The sequence below is a fragment of the Podarcis filfolensis genome (genome assembly GCF_964270895.1).
Source record: "Podarcis filfolensis genome assembly, chromosome: 6".
NCBI classification, from domain to species: domain Eukaryota; kingdom Metazoa; phylum Chordata; class Lepidosauria; order Squamata; family Lacertidae; genus Podarcis; species Podarcis filfolensis.
In genome coordinates, this window is record NC_139609.1 from 25,485,371 (window position 1) to 25,509,554 (window position 24,184).

General features: G+C 41.9%; 1 long non-coding RNA gene across 1 annotated transcript; it reads right to left on the reverse strand.

The window, feature by feature from the left end:
- Nucleotides 1-631: 631 nt before the first annotated feature.
- Nucleotides 632-23,252, reverse strand: LOC310765604. The gene is made up of 3 exons (XR_014549667.1): nucleotides 23,130-23,252; nucleotides 11,310-11,420; nucleotides 632-716 (listed from the first exon to the last, which is right to left on the reverse strand). It is a non-coding gene; the product is annotated as an uncharacterized lncRNA (long non-coding RNA).
- Between the last annotated feature and the right edge of the window lie 932 nt (nucleotides 23,253-24,184).

Below are 24,184 nucleotides of genomic sequence, written 5' to 3' on the forward strand. Positions count from 1 at the left end.
TAATACCACCATCTGTACAAGTAAATTACTTTCCGAGTAATTAAATATGCATATCTGAGCTGCACACTGTACAGATGAACCAGGTTTTATTGAAGCAATATGCTTATAAATCCCTTCGGTATTAAAGATGAAGTATCATTGGCATTTTGTATTCATGCAGCTATGAATAAGGAGTACATGTGAGTGAGTGTGTGCGTTTGTCTGTCTGTCTGTGGGCTGAATGGGCGTCATATTATGGCTGTCACATATTTTTTTAGGGATGTGTTTGATTAACTTTTCATGATTAATTATTATTTGCCAGCAAATAACCAACATGATCAGTCTATTTATATTGGTGACATTTCACAGAGATGTAAGGCTCCATAAGCTATATTAATATTGCATGTGTTTGAATTTACAACGGCAGGACGCTCGCTTGCCTTCTCCGGGTTCTGTGAAAGTAGAGCAATGCTGTGAAACTACTTTTCATTATATCAAGGGGATTCATTACAGCTGCATTCGTCCCTCCATGAAATACCAGTAGGCGACCAGTTGGAATTCATGGTCACAGCCCTTTATTAGATCATCAGAGTTTGTAGCCCATAACAAATACAAGTACAGAAAGGAACAATATCGTTAAGAAATGACTCACCTACTACCCAACCGGCCATGGGTCTTGCAGAATAGCAACTCGCTGGCTAGAAATGTCTGACCTTGGCCCTGTGGCTATCAACACTCTGTTTTCACAAAAGAGAACAAATGAGCAGCGTGTTCAAGTTATCAAGTTATATGGAAGGATTCACAGGGCTATGTTTTTCACACAGTGACTGAAATGATCTCAAGGTAATATGTACACCTGAAGCTTTCAGCACTCTTTTTTTTTTAATATGATGGTTTAGTATATGTGGGTATTAGATGTCAATGGGGGATAATTTGCCCATGATGAGCTGGTAAACAACTGAATGAGACTTCGGTGTGTTCTCTGAATTCACTCTTAGTGATCTGAAAATAGAAACTTCTTTAGTAGAGGGAGTAAAGGGGGGGGGGAAGGACCCAGGAGCAATATCCTGAGCCTCAAAAAAGGAGCTTTGTGGCAGCAGAAATTGCAAGATAGAGAGGAAAGTTACTATAACTGCATGCCATGGGAACTGTGACAAAATAACAACATTCAAAAAAGTTCATCATTATCTCCTTAGATTTTCTTCCACATTTAAATATGGATACAACCAGTGCTTCTTTTTTTTTTTTTTAGAAAAAAAAGGTGTCAGTACAGTGGTACCTCAGGTTAAGTACTTAATTCGTTCCGGAGGTCCGTACTTAACCTGAAACTGTTCTTAACTTGAAGCACCACTTTAGCTAATGGGGCCCCCTGCTGCTGCTGTGCCGCCGGAGCCCGATTTCTGTTCTCATCCTGAAGCAAAGTTCTTAACCTGAAGCACTATTTCTGGGTTAGCGGAGTCTGTAACCTGAAGCGTATGTAACCTGAAGTGTATGTAACCTGAAGCGTATGTAACCTGAAGCGTATGTAACCTGAGGTACCACTGTACTCACCATGAAGTTGTAGCAATTGGTGCCACTGGAGAGAATCACTGCATGATCTGCAAGCGATCAAAACCTCTCAATTCTCTCCTTTGTTCCCCCTTCTAAAAACAGTGCATTTTAGAGCCAGTTACCTGTTGAATCTCCTGCCAGCCTCACTTAGATCCACTTTTACTGAGCTGTGTTTCCAAGCTATGCCCTCTGCCGTCCTGGACGGATGATATAACAGAGTACTGTACGAAGACAGACTCTGTATATGTGGGCAACCGCAGGTGGAAGACATCTTGCACTATTTACTACATTGCCCACTATACATTGGACCCAGGAGGTGATTTCTCACCTTTGCATTCAAACAGGAAAGATGTCTCTCCTGGGCAGAGAAGGTCCTATGGCTTCTTAAATGCTTCAGTGACTCATAAAGTCACCCTTTTTGCTTTGGCAGCCAAAAAGATCAGAAACAAGACCCTGTACAATATAGCAGTGAACTGTAAGGGAGATGCAGAGATCTAAATAGATACCATTATTTGTGGCACGACACCCCCTTTGCTTGTATTTATTTTTGGATTCAGGTCTGTCATGTTCAATGGCTAGTACAATAAAGTTATTCGGATTTGATTAGCATTGTTACAGTAAGTGCCACAGTTTTAACATGTGGGGGAAAAGGTGCTGGTACTGTCTACCCCTGAGTACCCCCAGGAAAAAATCACTGGCTATGACTGCAGATAGTCTAAAACCAGAAATAACTTAGTTATGATATTACTTTAATATTGTCTTAGAGTAGTGCTTGTAGTCTGAATGAGTCAAATGAATGAGCCTTTTTTTGTTATGACACCCTGCTGTGCAGATGTGCTTGCAGATCAGCCAACAGTCTATATCAAACGCCCTATGTCTAAGTTTCCATTGTCACCCAGTAGCCATATTGGTACATTTGCTTGCAGAATAATTGAGACTTCATTCTTTTTTTCCTTTTTGTAAGAGGTAGCTGCTTGCAGCCTCGGTTGCAGACACACTGCACATTTAAAGCACATTGCTTGCGACATAGATGTAGTTTACCTTTCATAGAGTTACAGTTCCCAGAACGTTTAGCAAGCTACAGTTTCCATGTTTCTTTGGGGGAAGTCATGTACTTTAAATCTGATTTTAATGTTCTGTAAATATGGGGTGTGCACTACTTAACCAAGACTTTGGCAGTTTGGCATCCAGTGCCTTTTTTAAATGTGTTGGGGAGGAGGTGCATTATTGGGCTGTTCCTGTTTTTATTTTTATTATGTATTTTGTGTTTTTATATTGTGTTTTTATATTGTAACCACCCTGAGACCCGCAAGTATAGGGCGGTATACAAATTAAATAAATAAAAATAATAAGCCATGACTTTTTTTTTTTAAGGTGAGTTTGACATTACGGGGAACTGCTGAGTATGATTTTGCTATGACTGACACTATACTGCTGCAATCCGGAGTACTCTTAGTAGGGATTACATCTAACTAAAAACAGTAGAGCTTACTTAAAAGGAAACATGCTTAGGATAATTAACGCGGGACATTTCTTTGGAGAGCTACAAAACTGGTGCTATAAACCCCATGCCTTGAAAATTATTGTATGTTGCTATATGAAACAGCAACAAAAAAAGCCAATGTATTGTGCAAGAGCAGGAGGGAGAGATAAATAAAAATTTTCTGCCTTCGGTTTTGCTATCTAACAGTAACATGCCTCAAAATTGTATTGAGAGATGGATATTAAGTCTCCACTTGCCATTTCTAACCATTAAGGCATCATTTTGTTCAGGGACCGTTGAGCCTTTTGCAAGCTAGGAGGAGCATATCCCATCAGGATTTCCTCCTCCTCTGTCTAGCTTTCATCTACTTAGACAAAATTGAGTTAAGAAAGAAACCTTCACCTGAAAAGCTTTTTGCTGGTTGCTGTATCTTTAAAGCTTTAAAAGCCTTTTCCCCCTTTGCATTGCTCTTTCCTCTTTTTTTGCAGAAAAGGTCCCTATTTTTCTTATATTTTCCCCTAGAGAAACAGCATCATTTGAACATTTTTTTGGGGGGGGGGGCAGCTGCATTTCATTGTGAAAGAATAAGTCAGGGCAGATCAATCATACGGACATTTTTATGGAGTGCAGGGCAGGAGGGGAGCAAAGCCCCCAAATAAAAATCTACATTTCCCTGTCCAAAGTACAGATATTTTTACAACCAGCCCTGCCCTCAACAACCCTCACATCTCCATTTGCCAACAGCATGCTAATGTTCCAGAGAGATATGTGTTAATGCTTCCTTCTCCCTCATTAATGGGATGCTACTTTGTGGAGGAGTATCACACCTAATGTGCAAATCTTAGTCATTTTTAACAAATAATAAAACCTTTTTATCCTCTGCTGGTGTTTACTTTTCAGCGCCTGCAAGTTTTTTGTATCTGGGAAATAGCCTTGGCCAATTTTGTATCGATGTGGTAAGATGAGAAACAAGCAGATATCAAATGAAAATGAAGTATCTTAATAGATATGGACCCGAGGCACTGCAAAACACTATCATGCATTTCCATTTTCTCTGATCCTCCTAAACACTTCAGATTTCACCTTTTCACCTTTGAACAAGATGGCACTAACTTTGATCTTTTCAATTTTGTTCAACTCCAGGCGAGGGCAAACTACTTGAAGACTGTTATCATTTAGATCTTTGACTCCATCTCACCTCCCTGCTGCCACCCTGTTTTTTGTTTTAAATAAAAATAAAACAAGCTTGGGAAAAAAAAACCTGTGTTCAATATTTGTTTTAGCATTTAAAGTGAATACTCTATGTCATTTTACCATAAAACAGAATATGTACATAAAAATAAAATCTACAGTTGCAAGATTGAAATAACAGCCATTTAAAGGATCCAAGTACTGCTTTGTATAATGCTTTTTTAATTGAAAAAGAAATTATAGGAATCCTGGTCACTGAAAATGTAATGCAGCTGAGCTGTGGTGATACATCAGATTATGCTCACAGTTCAACAGCATAGTCAGAGATAAACAAACTTTCAAGTATCCATCACAGATTTACATGTTCACAGACACACAGATTTGTAAGATGAGCTTGTTAACCATTTTGCAGCATCCTGTACACAAATGCTTGCCAAAAGTTTTCAGTTATTTTGAGTTTACCAAATGTATTCATTTAATTGCAAAAAAGAAAAAAAAAAAGGTTAGCCGTGTTGTTCTATAAGAAAACTCATATTGGGGCAATATTGCTCCCCATTTTTATTATATGAAACAAAATACCACAAAATAGTGTGCAGGCTTTCAAGTTTTTCAGAACTCTTCATCAAACTAGCTAGCAAACAGAGAAATTGTTGTGGTGGTTATTTCTTTTTTGGGAGGTTTGATATTGAAACCATGGAGTCTACATGTGCTCACAGTCTGAAAAATGGAATGGGGAAGAGGCAGCAAAAATTCAAATGAGGTTCTTTTTAGTACTACACAGGTATCAAAACAAGAAGTATAATTTGGCTGATTCCTCATCTCTGGCAACACAAGAACAGGCTGTTGCTCAGGCCTCTACCCATCCTTAAGCAAGCATGCAGATTTCTTGACAGGTGGAAGATAGGAATTGACAGGAACTAGGAAGTATTTATGTTAGCAAAGGCGAGATGATGCGCTAGGCAAAAAGCTAAATAGGGCAGCTTTATCTAGCAGTTTGGAGAGAGATACAGGCTCTGTGGATTCGACAATGGCCAACCCTGCCCCACACACCTAGCCTAGGGTTTCCCAAACTTGGGTCTCCAGTTGTTTTTGGACTACAGTTCACATCATCCCTGACCACTGGTCCTGCTAACAAAGGATGATGGGAGTTGTAGTCCAAAAAACAACTGGAGACCCAAGTTTGGGGACTGCTGATCTAGCCTGATGAAGAGCACTGGAGAACTCAAATGCTTGCACACTATTTTGTGATATTTTAATTGACAGCAAAGAGGAACAAATCAAGAACTTCAGGGTGGGGTAACAACAACAACAGCAGATTTATATACCACCCTTTATTAAAAGATCTCAGGACGCTTCACAAGATAAAAATACAAGGTGAAAGCACAAATAAATAGTTAAAACAAAATAATACCCTGCTCCCACAAACACATTTAAAAGAGTATTGGATTTCAGTCAGCCCAAGGCCTGGTTGAAGAGGAGCATTTTTGCCTGGCACCTAAAGGTGTATAATGAAGTTGCCCTGGGGAGAGCATTCTACAAACAGGGAGCCACTGAGAAGAGGCTTGTTCTTTGTTGCCACACTCTGGTCCTCATGTGAAGGAAGAACATGAAGAAGGGCCTTGGATGATGATCAAAGAGTCTGGGTGGGCTTAGGTAATTAAAAAAAAAAACTACCCTCCCATCTTATGGAGCAAATTCCCAAACTACAAAGAATCTCAAAACAATTTCAGATGTTTCATTTGCCTTAGTCCGCTCCACTTCACCTTGGGGAGGAGTTGCGGTGGACCGCGTGGCCACCCACTCTCCTCTGAGGGCAGGGGACGAAGTCCCGCATTGCCCTGGGAATCCAGGCCACGTCAGCGATCAGCCAGCCAATCCGCTGGCTGGTGGGGGCGTGGCTGGGACCATTTAAGCTGTGGCGCAAGCCAGAGGGCTTCCTCTTGGCTCGCTTCTTCTATCTCCCTCCCTCCCTCCCTCCTTTCCTCCCTCTCTATTTTGCAGGTTTTTCTTCTTTGGCCTTTCTATGGACCTCGGTTGGTCACCGTTGAGGGGCCTGGTAGGAATTTTTTCACTTGGCAAATTGGCTTGGGCCATTTGGTTTTTGCCTACCTCGTAGCAATCATCACAACTTTGTAAGGTTTGGTGGTTAGGCATTGGATGATCTTATGATGGGGAGGGGAGGTGTGGCCATCACCTGCCCCTCCAAGCTTAAGGGTATTCTGTTAAAGGAATCTGGGGGTGTGGATCTTGTCCAAAGCATGGGGTGGCCATGCCACGACCCTGGCAGGAACACCTGGGGGAGCTCGAATTATTATGCATCGACAGGGCTCCCCCTTCCAGTGGTTTACCCTTACCAAACTTCCTGCGCATCAGGCAGGAGTCAGATATAGTCAGGTCCATTCAATGCCTAAGCCAATACCACTCACATTCTGTAATCGATAAAGTTGTGGCCAAAATTTGCCCAATAACATTAATCTAATATTTTGTGTCCTGGCGTGTTTTATTCTTCAACGAGGGGGTGGTTGCGGGGTCTTGACACAGAAATGCAAGTGCGTCCCCTTTCCTGTATGTGGATTTCATTGCTCTGAAGCTTCTCCAAGTCTCCTTAATGAGTAAAGAGCTGTATCTCTCTTTACAACCTTCAAGTGCCATTTTAAACCATGGTAGAAATTGTTAATTTTTATTTAGGGTTCCATTCTCCTTTTCTTTCTTTGCACTTATCTTACATCTGAAAATCAATTATCTCCCCAATGCTTTCCCATTCAGGTTTGCTGTTTCATTTCCCCTAAAATAACCTATTTCAATGGCTGATCTTGCAGAGGAATATCGAGTGCAAACAGTTCAATTAAAACAAAAATCACTTTAGGGAAATGTCTACCCATCATACCACACGTGAACCTCTGGGAGACAGCATTCATGTTGTCTTCATTTTGGGGAATAATATTTCCCACGGTGACAACTTGTCCTCTACTCTGGCTATATTTTTGGTTTGTCTTTGACCCTTTCGACAGAGCAATATGTCAGAGACCAAATTATTTCATATGTCAACTATCTCCTGCCTTCCTTCACCCATGTTACCCCTAAATAATTCAGTTTATATATTTCAGGTTGCTCCAACTAGCTTCTAGTCCAGAAATATTTGCCTAGGCATGTTATCCTTGGGAAACAAAGGCCAGTCTTACCCATTATGTCAATCATGTGGAGGCTGGTTGAAAACATTTCCATGTGGCAGCTTCTGTTACACTGCATATCTGTTGCCTGAATCCTTATACCCCACCTTGATCACTGAGATCATTGGCTGGAGCATCGTTGGTCCTTCCCCAAGTTGGTGAGGCTCATTTGACAATAACAAGAAACTGAGCCTTCAGTGCCATCAGCCCAGTCCTGTGGAATACTCTGCCAATAGAGATTCAGCAGGTGCCTTCTGCGCCAACTTTTAAATACCTGCTGAAAACTTTGGTCTTCTGCCAAGCCTATACCGTCAATTAAGAATACATCCTTCCACAATGGTTAATTGATTTCTTCTTTATGGTTTTTATTGTACAGTTTTATTCTTGTTTGGGGCTTTTCTTTTGTTGCAAACAACACACACACACACACACACGACACAGTGGTATACAAATATTCAATAAAACATACATACATATATCATGTAAGGTTAAAGGTAAAGGACCCCTGGATGGTTAAGTCCAGTCGAAAGTGACTATGGGGTTACTGCGCTCATCTCGCTTTTCAGGCTGAGGGAGCCAGCGTTTGTCCACAAACAGCTTTTCCAGGTCATGTGGCCAGCATGACTAAACTGCTTCTGGTGCAACAGGACACTGTGACAAGTGCCACAGTGCATGGAAACACCGTTTACCTTCCCACTGCAGTGGTACCTATTTATCTACTTGAATTTTCGAACTGCTAGGCTGACAGAACCTTGGACAGAGCAATGGGAGCTCACCCCATCACGTGGGCTCCAGCCTTCTGATCGGCAAGTCCAAGAGGCTCAGTGGTTTAGACCACAGTGCCACCCACATCCATTAAATATCATGTAGAACAGGTGTGGGCAACCTTTAATCCTCCAGATGTTGTTGAACTACAATTCCCATCAACCCTGGCCATTGGCCACCCTGACTGGGGCTGATGGGAGTTGCAGCTGTAGCAACATCTGAAAAGTCAAAGGTTCCCCAAACCCAATGCAGACTCACCACATAGATCACACAGGTTCATGACCTAAGGGAGAACTGGGCCTTACATAACACAGACATTTTGGGATTTCATTTCCAAGCAGGTATCTTCAACTCTGACTGAGGACCCTCTGTGCTTTGCTCCAGTCTGATATTAATAGCATTTCAGGCCAATATTCATGGGGAAAGGTGACGGCTGTAGGGAGCTCACAACCACTAATGCGACAAGCTTAATGCAGTTTTCTTGCAACTTAATTCTGCAGCAAATGAAATAGGAATGATTTATAAATTAATGTGGTTTGGCCACAGGACTTGACAAATTACTGTGAAAGAATGGATTTCTCTTTCTGCACATACCTGGTTGGGGATTGTGGGAGATTTTAAAAATGTGGGAGACTTGGTAGGGAAACCCTATCTGCCTATTAAAAGAACTCTAAAGGACAAAAAAGGTGTAAAAATGCAAGTTTACTCAGAAGTAAATTCCACTTTGTCCAGTGGCACTTCAATGTTTCAATGTGTTTAGGACCTGAAGCCCCCATTTCAAGTTTTCATTACTTTAAAAAATATATGAATTCAGTACCAAAAATAAAAATCAGGCTTGGCATTTTATTAATTGTTTTCATTTAATTTGTTTTCCTAGAGGGATTTAAATTACCATTCCTAGATGCATCATAAGCAAAAACATCCATTAGAACCCATTCTTTAACTAATCAGTAGATTTAAACCTCATTTCCCCTGCTTGTAAATTCTGAGCTGTCCACTTCCTGTGAGTTCTCTTTGTAAGACCTTAGAGCTGAGCTACTCAGCTCGTCTGCTATAGCAAGTGACTCTTGATTATTTTAAGTCATCTTGCAATGAGATCTACTTTAATCTGGCAGCTGACAGTCAAAGCATGTATCATGATGTAAGAGCTGAGCTTTATCTGTGCAAAATGTGTTGCTTTAGCTGTTCAAGTGGTTACACGTCGTGAAGCCCTAATTAAGTTGCAAAAGTCCTGGGAGGGACACGAAAGTGCTGTGTTTTAATCTACCAAACTTGGTCTTAATTATGCATCGTGAAAGTTAACTGGGCCAGATTAAAGGGAAAATGGGGAGAGCAGAGTGCCAAACTAGACAAAGTGAGAAAAACTCTGAAAACTGACTGTCGCCAACTCCAACATGGGGAAGTGACAGGACTGTAGTTGCAATGTAGTTCCAAGTCAGTTCAGTTTTCAACAGGCAGCTGGATATTATCCAATATACTGAGGAATCTTAACAGCACACCGTTCCAATTTCCACTGCCTGTGGGCCCATCCAGCCTGAAGACAAGCACCTGTTTAAATTCCCCATCACTGTCATGTGAGCTTCTGTGACAAACTGTTTCCATGGAAACCAAATTATCTTGACAAATGTTCAACAGACTGCTGCCTAATCCATCTACACAGCGTTGTAAATTAGTCATCTGTCTACTCTAGATCTCCTGTTCCTGATTACAACAGGCCTCCAGCTGGCCGGTAGCAGAAGTCAATGTATCAGATTGCTTTCCGAGCTGAGGCATTGACCATAAAGGACCTCGGGCAGATGCAGTTAGAGGAAGTTAGAGGAAGTGTGGCAGAATTGTGAAAATAATAATAATTGCGAATCAGACTATGCAAATCAGTCCACTTCTTGTTTTCGTAGGGATCTTGAACCAGGCTGAAAATGTCAGTCCTCTCAAATGAATCCCCCCTCCCCCAAATGCTGAGGGATAAACCAGAATGTCAGTTCCATTTCAAGGATTATGATATATTCTTGGCTAAGGAGACATGCTAACAGAAAAAGAGAAGACTACATGGCTGAAGATGAGTCACTGGATGAACAGATGTTATATGGGTTGACAAGGGGTGATTTAGGAGGAGCAGCCATAGTTTAATGTGAAGCTCACCATTTTATAAGGTCCCATGTATAATCCCTACCATCTCAATTTACAGATCTCAAGTAGCAGGCCTTGGAAAGGCTATTGCCTACAACCTTGGAGAGTCTTTGTCAGTCAGAGTGGACAGTCCTAAGCTTGATAGGCCATTGGTTTGATTCAATATAAGGCATCTGTCTCCCCTTTTTGTTTTTTTTTTGGCATGGTTTTATAGGCTGCAGAACAGATGAGCAACAATCAGTGGATGACATGACCAACCAACATTGAAATGAAATGCTGCAAGTTCAAGTTCATTTTTTTAAAAAAATATTATTTGTATCCCGTATTTAAACTTAACCAAAAATTCAAAGGGCAGCTTCCACAAAGCATCACATAACCCTTGTCCTTCACAACTGATGAGTAACTGAGGTTCCAAAAATAACTTGCTGAAGTCTCCAGGAGAGCACATCACAGAAATCAAGCCTGGATGTGTCTAGACACAGGGGTTGCTGTGGCCAAATCAGAGCTCTCTCAGTAGGACCACAGTTGGCACGCCAACCAAAGCTGATGAAATGTGTTCCTCAGCTAGGAGTTCAGCAAAGAGTCTTTTGCCAGTCACGCCAGGTATGGTCCTCCAATTGCCCCTTTGGATGCACATGGCAATACCCTGTAACATGTATGGTAATCCCAGAGTTTGGGCTATGCCAAACCCTGTTAAGGTAGCCTATCTTTCCCACCTGGAAGCGAGTGTTAAGAAAGTTGCCGTCTGTTCTTTTAGCCAACACTGTTGCCAAGGTTGCTTTCTCTCGCCGTTATCTATGATGGAGGCTCATAATGGTGTAAAATATTTCCTCAGAATTGCTGTTATCCATAATTCTTACGAGCGTCTGATAGTTAAAAGCCACCCTTACGGTTACATTAAGGAAGTGAAACCCACACTTATTAGTCTCTCATTTCATCCTGTTTCACGTCGCCTCACCTTTTTGGCCTCTGCAGCTCTTTTGCCCATAATGAACTCCATTTAGCTTCCCTGCAGTAGGACCTTGTCTTTGTTAATCACTGACCTGGCAGCATGAAACTGCATTGAAGAGCAGGCTAGGATTTCTTTTGTTGCTTTTCTGGATTCTCCACTTCCTCCAGCAGTCGTAGGTTCCAAGGAAAGGGAGAAAAATAGCCTGAAGAATAAAAGATAACTAAAATAAAATACTTTAAAGTTGCACAAGTTAGAGTCCTTGATTTCCCCTTCGTCTGCCCACAATAGTCAGATATGTGGGAATTTTAAGGGGAGGAGACAAAATGTTGAGGCAGTCTAGCAGTGGGGAACCTCTGACCAACAGACCAAATTAGGTCTGGCATTGGTCCTGATTTGACTCCAACAGTGCAAACCAGTATCACACTTGATGCTGCAGGTCATGTCAGGTGTGAGGAAGGTGGAGGCACAACCACTAAGGAACAATTGCAAAGGCCCGTTGTCAGCACTGATTGGTGATGATAGCAATCCTGCCAGTATTGGCTGTGCTTTGGAGTTCCCTGTCAGGAACTTTGAACCACAGCCAATGCCTGCCTCAAGCAAACTTGCTGGAAGCACAACTAACCCTGTACATCATTGGCTTGAATTGAAGACAGCAGAATACAGGAATTTCTTCTACAAGTGCATCATTGCTGCCACCTGCTTGCTCGCCCACCTCTTCCTCTGTCCCACAGAGAGCAAGCAACTTAGAGAGGGAATGCAGCATAATGGAGAAGGCAGGGAGAGATGAAGACCGTCACTCAATGAGGATACCATGCTCCTAAGAAGTTCAGGAGAACTAACTACAATACATAAGTTATCCACCAGGGTGACCAAGACTGTTTCTGGTTCACAACATGGCTTAAAGCTGGATTGGAATACAGCGGTACCTTGGTTTGCAACCGTTTTGGATTACAACCATGTCAAACCCGGAAGTGCGTGTCCCTTTTTTGGGATCACAACCCTTTATTATTATTATTACAATCCCCCCCTTTTTTTGGAGGCTCCATTGGTGAAAGCGCGCCTTAGGTTACAACCAATTTTGGTTTACAACTGGACCTCCAGAACGGATTATGGTTGTAAACCAAGGTACCACTGTAGATCCAAACTGAGGCACCACTCAGTAGGTCCACTGAGGAAATATGCAGATCATCATCACAAGAGTGCATACCAGGAATCCGTCCTGAGAACCTATTGAGAACCAGTGGATAAATTCCTTAAAGAGAGCAACATGTTTAGCCACAGTTGTCAGATCCTGGAGAACGAACATGAACATAGAGGAATGGTCGGCCACAAATTCTCAGCTCATGAGTAGATAACAGAATGCATGGTTGTGAAATTGGCATGCACGAAAATCTATATGCTGGGGAGCACACTATTTCCTTTATTTAGAGAAGGGATTTTCATTCAAGTGTTCTGTCATACTTACACAGCTGCCAGAGCTGCTCCCCCGCCCATCTCTTGACCTTTGGATTCTGTGCTGTTGCAAAGATGGCAGGATGTCAATGCCCCCCAAATTGAACCTGTGATGTGTTTTTCTTTGATTTATGGGTTTGTAGTCAAACTTTATAAATAAAGTATCAAGCTGAGCAATCAATCAAAAGATAAGCAGATTCCTATCTTTTAGAAGGATTCTGGCCCAGTAAGTGAGGTCTCATCCATCTTTTGCAAGCTTCACTTTAGCTTCTGACCAAGAGGGAACTCCTCCCGATCGTGGGTTTCTTGGCATTAAATACTACTCCAAGTACAAGCTCTTAAAATGTATCTTTCACTTGTTGCTTTTGCTGTTCCAATCCAATTTCAAGAACACTTACATTTTCTCTTTGCACTTTATTATCCAAACCTTCCTTCAATGCTGTAAATTCCAAGGAAACGGTGCCATTTTAAATCCTCCTAGGTATTAGTGTAAATCTGTTTTGCTATTCCAAACACACACAAACACACGCACACAATCGAGTACACTCAAACTGAATCCCCATTTGTTCTATTAGCATCCTCTGAATTTTTCTTCCAAACAAGACCAATATTATCATGTAATGTTTTGCTTTTCTTTAGCACAGATGGTATGAATATGCAGATTGGTGATTTTCTAATCAATACTGTTGCACTTGGGAGTATATGTAAGTATTGTAATAATGCATTAGTCAGGAGTGATGTTGTAACACACTGAGATCACACACATAAATCTAAGACACCACGTCTAGACACTCCAGGGAAGACAGCAAGCCATGGGTTAGAGCAGGCTTTAAGGGAGTGAAGACTTTCAAATATGATGGGGAAATAATGCAATTTCCAGACTTTAATAAAACCATTGGGGAATTAATTTCAGCAGAGCAATATTCTTTCTCAAGACATCCATGATCTTATGTTAGCTTTGCAGCTAATCAGAACAAGAGGCATTTTACCTGTTATCTCTGGCATAAGCACAGTGTGGTATCTGTGAATTGCACTAGATCTTTAATGTGCTGAATATGAAAATAATCCCTTTATAGATAGCGGTTTAGCACTATAAAACTGCATTATGCAAACAGCACACAGACAGCATAAACCTTGGAGATTCAGAATCTGAAGAGCTTACAAATTAATCTCATAAATGCCGGCTGGAGCATGCTCTAGCAGAAGGCATCCAGCCATGAAACTTGACCAACTGAACCTGCAAAGTTTTAATTAGTAGCATTTTTATGATACGGTATAAAAGGACAATGCATGATTTGTGCCTGTTTTTATTTTTGCACACACATGTGTGCGATACACATTCCGCACACTTGAGTTCCTCCGCGAAGGTCTAGCTTTAATTCCCTCTCCTTCCTCTCTTTGTGACTTGAGTTGCCTTTGGCAATTTTGCTGTTGGTACAGCTTTTGGCATCTGATTTTTAATCAGGCAACCTCTGTTTAAATTACTGCCAACCGATCATGAGACACAAGCAAGTAATCTGCTGCACCATGCCAGCAGTCGTGTGATAAAAATGTCAATTTAAACTTGGCTAAGGATGACAAGGCACAATATTTTCCCGAGCACAGAATGAACTGAATGCATAACAGGATCCTGTCTATTAGGTTTACGAGAGCTATATAAGCAGTCAAGCCCACCCTCTAGATCTGTACTGAAGAACACTTGAAGACGCTAATCAGAGGAGACAGGTGCAACTTTCTGGAGTTACTTGTCACTCAGTGATGGCATTCAAAAGCCAGCCTGGGATGCTTCAGAAAGGTGGTGTGTGGATACCATCCATTATATAGATTAGTCACTAGGTGGCCCAGGATTTAGTTGTAAGGTTAAAAGGTTAAGGACCCCTGGACGGTTAAGTTAAATCAAAGGTGACTATGGGATTGCTGTGCTCATCTCGCTTTCAGGACGAGGGAGCCGGCATTTGTCCACAGACTGTTTTCCGCGTCATGTGGCCAGCATGACTAAACCGCTTCTGGTGCAACGGGACACCGTGGCAGAAACCAGAGCTCATGGAAACAACATCTACCTTCCCATCACAGTGGTATCTATTTATCTACGTGCACTGGTGTGCTTTCGAACTGCTAGGTTGGCAGGAGCTGGGACAGAGCTGGGACAGCAGCTGGGACAGAGCAACGGGAGCTCACCCCATTGCAGGGATTTGAAGCGCTGAACTTCTGACTGATTATATAGATTAGTCACTGGGTGGCACAGGATTTAGTTGTAGCCGAGGGAAACCAGGAGTTTGTTGTATCTGTTCTGCTCTCTGTTTAAGAGAATCAATGAAGTTCTTTGCCTGCTTCCCAACTAGTGTGTCTTCTAAACCTTCCATAACAGGTGGCACTCTAAGGAAAGATATGAGAACCTCTTCACACAGTACATAATTAAACTATGGAACCTTACAATGCAACTGAATATCAGAAAGTTCAAAATATTACTTAACTGTGTGCAGGGGGAGTCAAGCCATATCCACTTAACCTATATCTCATCACTTGTGAACTGCTGGGTAACACTGAAATTCTTTATTTCTTTCTTTTTGTTTGTTTGTTTTGCCATTCTTATCTTTATTTTACCCCAAACCACGAGGTGGTGCATTTGCCAGAACTTCCCTCTTTCCTCTGCTTTAAGACACGGAAAACTGTCACCTCGGGTGCATATGGTCATCAAAGCAAGTCTCTGTTTTTAGAGAGTTGATATGACATACCTGCCAACTCTACCCTTTTCAATTAAATCATAGACCTGATCTGTGGAGAGTGAAGATACTGGCTGGTTCATCTGCACACAGAGAGAAAGAGGGTGGAGTGAGGTCAGAAACATTTCAAAACAATCAACACCTGTATTGTTGGGGATAATAATAATAATAATAATAATAATAATAATAATAATAATTTATTAGTACCCCACCCATCTGACTGTGTTACAATATATGGAATATGTGGCTATGTGGCATCAGTTTGGATAACATGTTTTATATATTGTTATAACCTTTGGGGGTCATTTCTGACCCCAAAGGTGCAGGGATGTTAAATTCTGATAGGGCTGGGGTTTTCCACTTGTCAGATCGAGAAGTAACATTTTAAAATTTGGCAAGATGCCACTAAGAAGCCTTTATATGAATTCTCCAGAATTTTGTTCTAGTGTGTTGCTTGTAAATGTTATTCACCATTTGGCAGGTGAATAACATGTCGATCAGAAACGTTTTACTTAGGCAAGGATATTTAATCACTGAAGAGGGTGAGGTTGTGAGCTCTTAATGAAACCTTTTTAAAAAACAAGAAGTCGTGAAATCCACAGTGTCAGAAGTCTGGCCCCCACTGGCTGCGTATGTGAAAGAAACATAACTCTTATTTTGTACAGAAGCGGGTGGGGAAGGTGAGAGTGAAAGTGCTCGTAAGAATTTGTGGCAGGTGTCTAAACACGGAGGTAAGTAATAAGCAGATATTGGCTCCTGTTGGGATCAATATGGAGGTTTGGTAACCCGAAGAGGTTAAAATTGACTCAAAAGTAGAGCAGTAAATCTTGCTATTGATCCAAAAAGCAGAAATCAATATATATATTATTATAAACATTTTTCTTTTTGTTGGAGATGATAAAGGTAGGGTGGGTTTTAAGACTTTATGCTGACATGGCTTGGACAGCTGAGTTGTTTATGCCATTTAACTAAGGAAGGAAGACAGGATTTTTCTGGACTTCCTTCCCTAGCCACTTCTACCGATGAAGTTGTTCTGAACAGATTTCAAATCCTATGCCCTTGTTTCCATTGCTATACAGTTTGGATGTGGAAACATGCTTAGGCTAGGCAACTGGAGGCGTATCTAGGGTCCCTTGCACCATTGGCAAAGAGCTGTACAATGGTACCTTGGGTTAAGTACTTAATTCATTCCGGAGGTCTGTACTTAACCTGAAACTGTTCTTAACCTGAAGCACCACTTTAGCTAATGGGGCATCCTCCTGCTGCCGCGCCGCCGGAGTCCAATTTCTGTTCTTATCCTGAAGCAAAGTTCTTAACCTGAAGCACTATTTCTGGGTTAGCGGAGTGTGTAACCTGAAGCGTATGTAACCTGAAGCATATGTAACCTGAAGCGTATGTAGCCTCAGGTACCACTTTATTGACGTACCGCCTCTGAAAAAAAAGTCATGTTACCACAATAACTACATGAGAAATTATTACATTTTGCGCAACCCGAGTACAGTGGTACCTCAGGTTAAGTACTTAATTTGTTCTGGAGGTCCGTACTTAACCTGAAACTGTTCTTAACCTGAAGCACCCCTTTAGCTAATGGGGCCTCCTGCTGCCACGCTGCCGGAGCACGATTTCTGTTCTCATCCTGAAGCAAATTTCTTAACCCGAGGTAGTATTTCTGGGTTAGCGGAGTCTGTAACCTGAAGCATATGTAACCCGAGGTACCACTGTACTTGAAATGTCCAGAGTGATGGCAAGGCAAAGAGGAAAGGCGAAAAGAATTTGCCTGCCTTTGTGCCATGGTGCAAGAAGGACGGGAAGCTTCTCCTGTGTTTGATCTTGCCCTGATAGCATCGTTGCATCAGTACTTTTTGCTCTGAGCATTGAATCAATGCCTGGATGCGCTTGTGCGCATTGGTAACCAAAACAAGGACCTGAACTGCATCTTCTGTCTTCACATTTAATGTACACCTCTTTCTCAACGAGAGCTGGGCTCCCAGATTAGGCCGGATTGGGGAAGAACGAAACATCCCAAAAGGCAGGGTTGTTCTATCTCCTGTCACAACTTCAGAGGAAGCAATTCTTTCTATAATGGCAGAATTTTCTGGCGAAGCATAATAGAAAAGCCAAATTAGGGCCAGCTTGTCCCTCATGCTGTAAATGGGCAGTGAAAGAGAGAGAGAGAGATGTTCACAGTACATCATATACTCCATAGTTTCCAGACCTCTGAGCCATGTAGAGCTCCCCACCCCTTCCATACCCTCCAACAAACCACTGATCAAAAACTTGTTTTTGAGTCCCGGACTCTTGCAGGAGCCAGGTGATTTGCACAAGAGCATGAGACCAAGAAACAAGCATCTTTTGCTCTGGCACAAACCAGCTGGCTCACACCAGAACAGGGCATTCTGGGATCTAATCAGAAGCCAAGATGGCTTCTGTAATTCCAGGATATCATGCTGAAATCAGGACAGTTGAAGGGTCAGGCCTTCCTTATAGAGGGTACCCAGAGGCGGGAGACCAGCATGGTGTGTGATCTAGAAAGGCAGTCCTACAAGAGCTGGGAATTTTTAGCCTGGAGAATACAAGATTAAGGGAAAGCATGCCAGCTGTTTTCAAACATCTGAAGGGCTACTATGCAGAAGCAAAGCAGAATTGTTCTCTTTTGCTCCAGGAAGGAGGATTACAGCTGATGGGTAGATACTACAGATGGGGTGGAAGAAGATCTTGGATAAACATCAGGAGAAACTACCTAATACTAAGAATGCGTGACAGGGGCATTGACTGCTTTGGAACCACATCCACACCATACATTAAAGTACATTTTTTACACTTTAACAGTCATGGCTTCCCCGCAAAGAATCTTGGGAACAGTAGTTTATCCCTCACAAAGCTATGATTCCCAGCACCCTGTTCTAAGGATTCTTGGGTGTGGGAATTTAAATGTGCTTTAAATGTATGGGTGTATGTGGTTGTGACTGAGATGGTGGAATCTCCTTCACTGGAGGTGTTTTAGCAGAGACTAGACAACCGTAGGTCACAGATACTGAAGTTCCAACGTCCCACATGCAGTTGGGCTAGACACTCTCCAAACCACCTCCCCAGCTAATTCTAAATTCTTTGGTATACTTCCTTATTTTCCTTGTGTTAAGCCAGTGTGGTGTAGTGGTTAAGAGCGGTAGACTCACAATCTGGGGAACTGGGTTTGTGTCTCCGCTCCTCCACATGCAGCTGCTGGGTGACCTTGGGCTAGTCACACTTCTCTGAAGTCTCTCAGCCCCACTCACCTCACAGAGTGTTTGTTGTGGGGGAGGAAGGGAAAGGAGAATGTTAGCTGCTTTGAGACTCCTTCAGGTAGTGATAAAGCGGGATATCAAATCCAAACTCTTCTTCCAAACTCTCTAAATGGCATGCTGCATATCGATTTCCTAGCTGCCTTATGGTCTACTTATACAGCAAATGCAGAATATTTTCTTTTCTTTTTTCTTTTTAAAGCACACACACAGGCAAATGGTACTTCAACCTTCTCCAAAAAATATATTTTTTAATTAAGAGACTATCATCATGACATTTTAGAACCGTAAAAGCTGCATTTAGGGGGCAACATGAGGTTTGCCTTTAGATATGTATCTCTACAGGAAATCTTCTTAACTCATTTTCTCCTTCACCCTCCATGTGTTTCTCCACTGGAGTTAAAAACACACTGTACAACCCATTTCCTCTGTAACTGTGTTTTCCTTTGCTTCTGTGGTTTTAGTTCTTGGCTAGTGAATTGACAAGATGTTCACTCAGTTTTCATATACGTGCACTTCATTACAACTTTAAACTTCTAGAGAACAAAGTACCCAGGAATGCTGTCCTCCCTCCCTCATTCCTTGAAACTTCTGCTTCATATGTATCCAATATAACCAAAGTGATATCATCCAGCAAATGTTTAAATGAGCAGAACCTACCATCTTAACATTTTGAGGTGACGCCTTGACCCTCTATACCTGAAGAAGTGCCTCAACCTCTGTTGTTGAAGCCCAGACACTGAGGTCCAGCTCTGAGGGCCTTCTGGACATTTCCTCACTGTGAGATGTGAAGCTAAAGGGAACCAGGCAGAGGGCCTTTTCAGTAGTGGTGCCTGCCCTGTGGAATGCCCTCCCATCAGATGTCAAGGAGATGAATAACACTATAACCTTTAGAAGACATCCCTTTAATGTTTGAATTTTTTATTATGTTTTTAGATGTGTTGGAAGCTGCCCAGAGTGGCTGGGGCAACCCTGTCAGGTGGGCGGCATATAAATAATTAAATTATTATTATTATTATTATTATTATTATTATTAATAGAAAACACTGGAAATAACTAATAACTTCATGGTCTTCCTGTACAGTGAACTGCACTGCTGTACTGTATAGACATTTGCTTCTTCCTTTTTCACTGCAGTTATGTGGCATAGCATTATTATTTTTTAATTCCCTCATATCAAACCCCTGGCTTAGAAACAGCCCACCCATTGGATAACTAAGCCATTTGTCCTGTATGTTAATCAACTATAACACAAGTATCAATATGTTACTTTAAGTATTTGGGCAGAGGCATTCCAAGTAGAAATTACCAGCCTATATCTTATTTGTCTGTTTCAGGGATGGGGAATCTGTGGCGCTCTGGAAATTGTCAGGCTCTAGTTCCCATGACAGATGGTCAGGGACAATGGGACTTGTACTGCAACAACCTCTGAAGGCCACAGGTTCTCCATCCTAGGGCTAGCAAATGAAACTATGTTGAATAGGCAGTATTGGGTCTGAAAAGCCAGTAATTTCAAGCTTCTGCCATTAATGTTTAAATAATACATTGACAAGCCTATTTATCCACAAGTCTTCCATTCTGAGAGTGACCTAAAAATAAATGTGACAAGTCTAGTGTGCAGCCCTACTTAGACAGATGCTGAAGTGACTGACATGTCCGTGAGTTATTTATTTAAAACCCACAAAACTACATGGCCTCCCATTTTTATCTAACTTCTGCTCGTCAGCATTGGTTTTTTCCCCTCCTTTGATGGCACAATTCCTTAGCAACAGTCTGAAATATAGATAGCTAATGAGAGAATTGTTTCCTTGCTGAGCTCCATTCATGTATTCCCCTCACATCTAAGTCTCTCTTCTCTCAAACCTAGTTTGAACACTCTGATGAGAAGCAGAGGAGGCAGGAAAGGAAGGCAGCACTCCCCAAATTTCTAAACCTGAACTTAGCACTTCATAAACCTGAGGTACCTGACGTGCTGCCCTCCAGACATGGTTGAAATACAACTCCCATCAGTCCTAGCTAGCATGGCCAAAGGCCAGGGATGATGGGAACTGCAGTCCAACAATATCTGTAGGACATCGTACTAGCTACCCCTGTCATAAATTCTGGGCCATCTTGTCTCCAGCTGTACCTGAATAGTACTTCTAAGTGTAGCTCAATCTGCAAATGTTTTGAATAATTCTTTTTATGTAACTGACAGAGAATCAGAATCCCATCTTCTCTTCTCTTCCTCCTCCTTCGTCTTTTTCTCTCCTTTCTTTTTCTTGTTGTATTAAAAAAAACTTTAATAAAAACAAGAATGCAAAAAATAAAATAAATGTAGCTCAATTTAACAAAACAACAACCAAAAACCCTTACACATTAATACAGGGGTGGGAGACATCTTACAGTCCGCAGATGGGATTCTGGGTTGCCCTATCCTCTGGTGGGCCATTCTGATAGGTGGGCAAGGCTGCCCAACTGTCAATCACCTGATGTCAGCATGATGTCAGGTGACCCACTCTTTCCTCTGAATTCAAGCCACACTGCAAAGGGCAATCCAAGTGGATTGGTGCTGACCTCAAGTCCTGCTTTCAGCTGAGGAAGCTGTGCGATAGAGTTCTCCACTGGGATCAGTTTATCAGGTACCTGGTGCTGACTTTAAGCCCTGATTTTCACAGAGTTCAGCCGCACTGCAGAGTTCCCAATAGCACAGTTGATTCCAGTGGGATCCCAGTAATTTAACAGCTGTAATTTCCTGGCATTTTGGAGCTCAAATAAACATGGAAAGCCCTTAATGTGATGTGTTAAACCAGAAGGTTGTTTGTTAATTGAATCTGATTACTTTTTGAGAAGCCTGCAACCCTCTCATCAGGCAGACTTGAAACTGAAAGTTACAAAGGCAGAAATAGCTCATCAATAAGAAATCACACACCATTTAGAAGAGGAAGAAGTCACATCCCGCTAATCCTATATCTATTGAGTGCATAACTATCAACCGTCCCTTATTTGGCGGGAAACTCCCTTATCCCAGCACCGTTTCCCGCTGCTGTCCCAGATTGATGATGTCTCTTAAATTTTCCGGGTTTCAAAGGAAGCAGCTCCTCTCCCTCCCTCCCTGCCATCCAGGGAGGAGGGAGGCTCCAACTGTGTTGCTTGGCTACGTTGCTCACCCAATAAGGAGTCTAAGAACGACTGGGGGGGGTGGAGCTTGCATGCCTTGTGCCGATCAAATCAGCCGCATTGCCTGGGGACTCGCCTTTGCTCAGTGCTTCCCAGCAGAGAGGTGACGGTGGTTTTCCTTGCTGCATCCCCTTTGCCGGGTTGCTGCGTTGTGGGAACCACTGCTTGAGGCTTCGTTTGGCTGCTGGTTGACTAAAATCCCTTATTTTGGCTGCTGATCCCTTATTTTCGAGGCTGCTGGTCCCTTATTTTCAAATCTGTAAGTTGACAGCTATGACTGAGTGTCAAATTTATTGGGTGAAGTAAGTTTAGAAACAAGGGTTGCCAACTATTTTCCCAACTAGGCTGCTGTGTTCACTGGGTGGTATTAGCAGGGGGTCATGCTGGTTGCCATGTCCTACAAACACCCTGGATAATTTCTGTACATTGTGCAGTTGTTAAAGGCTCAGGAACAGGCCCACCTTGGGGTTTTCAGGTGAATTGACAAGTCTAGTGTTTAAAGGCTGCAACAGGAAATTCATCATTCTCCCTTTTCCCCCTAAAGGCTCTCCTATGCCTTCAGAAACTTACCATCAGAAATCATGACACTGTGTGCCTCAGAGATTTTTTCCGCTTCCCTCTATGCCTCTCAAATTATTTCTACTCATCTCGTGTGATTTCTTCTCCTTGCCACCTTTCACACCTAACGTCTGATCTCTTGACTTAACTGAACTGTACAAGGTTGACATCAAGTCTCCAAGCATCTTGCCCACAATAACAAACTTTTGTTGTTTCAGAGGCTAAGATTGGCCAGAAGCCATTGCCTAGCAACAGCAAAATAAGCCAATGTTAGTCAATGGACTTGCTTATTCTGCTGTGGCTAGGCAATGGTTTCTGCCCAATCTTTTCATAAAAATGACAAATATGTCATAAAATTCATGGGTAAAGAGCATATGCTAGACTTTCCCCGTAACCTAAAACAACCTGTTTCCCAAAAAAGTAACACCAAAAAAAATATTTCTTGAAAAACTACTCCAGCATCCATAGAAGAAAAACATACAATGTCAACATGCCATCAAACATTTATTCAAAACAAGCCATTTCTTTTTCTTTCTAGCCCAAATTAAGCAAAACTTACTGCCATTCTCAATCTGTAAGTCCTAGAAGATACTACCCCCTGGTTTCTCATCATAAAGGCAGAATGTGATTTTAAAATGGCTGTGTGGTGTGTGTGTGTGTGTGTGTGTGTGTGTATCTATCATCTATCTATATGATACACACACCACTTCTCCCCCATTCCTTTTAAGTCCCCCATACCAGCTCAGGGTTGGCACCTGAGTGCCTGGTTTAAAGCCATTTCAGTTGAGTCTTTGAGAGATGTACGATTCCTCTGTCCAGACATTTGCAATTAAGGCAAAGTTGCCGCTGCAAACTGTTGACTCATTATATGATGAACCTGGACAAATAAGAAAGGTGTAGAGGGTGCATACATTTAATAATCAGGAGATATTGACTTTTGCTGAAGGTCAGGATCACAATTTATTAACCCAATAGGTAAATATTGACTGAAACTTTAGACAGCTCTTGCCCACCCTGCTTATCCCCCCCCTTCTTTTAGCCTAGAGGACTCAGGACTTGCTAAATAATTCTGTCTGCTACTTAGTAAGTTGTAGGATTCATTGTTTTACTTGCAGAGAGTTTGTATTGCTCTCTTGGGGAGTGGAGAAAGTTGCAATGTATTTTAAGAGGGTACTTAAAATCATGCTAATTATTTTCGATCAGTTCTGCTCTTCTCAAGCAGATTCCTTTTGCTGAACTGGGTTTTCATATATCCTTTTCTAGTGACCATCGTCCACATTGCTTTCTAATTTTCCCTGTTCTCCTTTGGATGTTTGGCGGAGCCCATTCATTTCTACCACCTTTACTCTAATGTCCATAGAGAGAGGTTGTTTACCCTTTTAAAATACTTGGTTAGTTTCCCCATCCCTTTTGCAATCAAATTCTTTGCAAATCTCATTCCTTGTACATAGTTTACAAATAAAAGTTACAGCACATTTCCACAGCAGTGCTAAATCACTCCTCCTGACCTGATAAAAAATACAACTTTTCACCCAGTAGACCTGACATGACCTGTAAGTGTGCAATATGACAAAACTCTAAATAATATGCAACTAGTATAGATTGTGAGAATTGCAGAGTTTTGTTTTATTTTTATTTTCTCTACAGGGTACAAGGCTGTAAGGCTGTGTTTCTCTGTCTGCAGGCTGGGTACCAGAAGTGGGCCTCAGCATCTCCCAAGCATATGTTCTTGGACCAGAAACAGCTCCATACATATGTCATACATGTGCAGAAGTGGAATCTGGTAAAGGAGT